Genomic DNA, 1,344 nt, shown 5'->3' with positions numbered 1-1,344 from the left:
CTGGGCAGCATGGCTTGCTGGCTGCAGAATGAGGGGTGTGATTTATGTTGAAGTGGGAGAGTTCACATTTACATGTACAAGCCCAGTGTACCCGCCCATATTCACTCCCATCCCAAGGATTCATGGGAAATGTAGTCTGATTACATACAAGAGAGAGAAGAGGATATGATGCAATCACTGTTCTAATACCTCCTACCTGCCAGAAAAGATGCTTCATTTTTTGAATCACAAAACTGACTTCCCGGAAAAGAAAATCAGTCATATCTCTTAAACCGTAAGACATTTCACAAATGTATTAACTGTTTAGTATTTTGTGTGTGTGTGTGGGGGGGGGGGGGGGGGGGGGGGGGCTGTACTAATGGGGGATTTTTTTGAAAATCCCAGAGTTCTGCTTTAAAGTTTCCTGGGGTGAACCTGATAATGATTGTACTTGTTCCAAAATATTTTGCCATTGTTCATCTGTTAGATCTCCTACGTCCTTTCCCATCCCCATCTAGCTTGACAGATGGCCTTTCCCTGGAGTTGGGCAATAAAATAGCCATATATTTAAGCAGAGGTTAGCACGCGCACACGCTGGTGCATGCCCTCATTAGTCGGGCCAACACTGGAACCCGTGTACACATGGGCGCACACACGCATCTTTGTCTTGCTGTAGTAAGTCTCTGACACTAGTTCTCCATGAAGCCAAACCCCTCTTTCCTGCACCAGTTCTTCAGCCACTTGGTAAGCTCCATTAGCTCCTGCTGCCTCTCTGGTGTGGCTTAAGGTACAGGCAGTATTTCTGAAAATACTACCTTGGAAGTCCTTTTCTTCTCCTAAGTCCCGGAAAACCCTGATGTCACAAATCGTCACATTATGGTGGAGTCTCAATGTGAATGTCGCATTCTGGTTGAGTCTCAGCATGAGAATCACATTCTGGTGGAGTCGCAATGTGAACGTCACATTCTGGTTGAGTCTCAGCGTGAGAATCACATTCTGGTGGGTTCTCAAGGGCAAAATAATGGATGTGGCTAATTTGAACATGCGGTGTGTCTTATTGCCCACACGCGTATAAAAATGGACACAAATATCTATTATTATGTAATATAAATCTTTTTATAATATAATCCCCCTTCCCCAACAACTGGCAGCCTCCTCCTTCATTTACTGACTGGAAGCCTGTGAGCAGTGTTCTCCTTTAAATAAGATATGTTAAATATATATATATATATATATATATATATATATATATATATATATATATATATATATATATATATATATATATATATATATATATATATATACACATACATACACTATAATGCCAAAAGTATTGGGACCCCCCCCCCCCCCCTTTACACA

The sequence above is a fragment of the Lithobates pipiens genome, unplaced genomic scaffold (genome assembly GCF_037356315.1).
Source record: "Lithobates pipiens isolate NorthernLeopardFrog02 unplaced genomic scaffold, aLitPip1_a1.2 Scaffold_18, whole genome shotgun sequence".
NCBI lineage: Eukaryota > Metazoa > Chordata > Amphibia > Anura > Ranidae > Lithobates > Lithobates pipiens.
Note: the sequence above shows the minus strand (reverse complement) of the source record.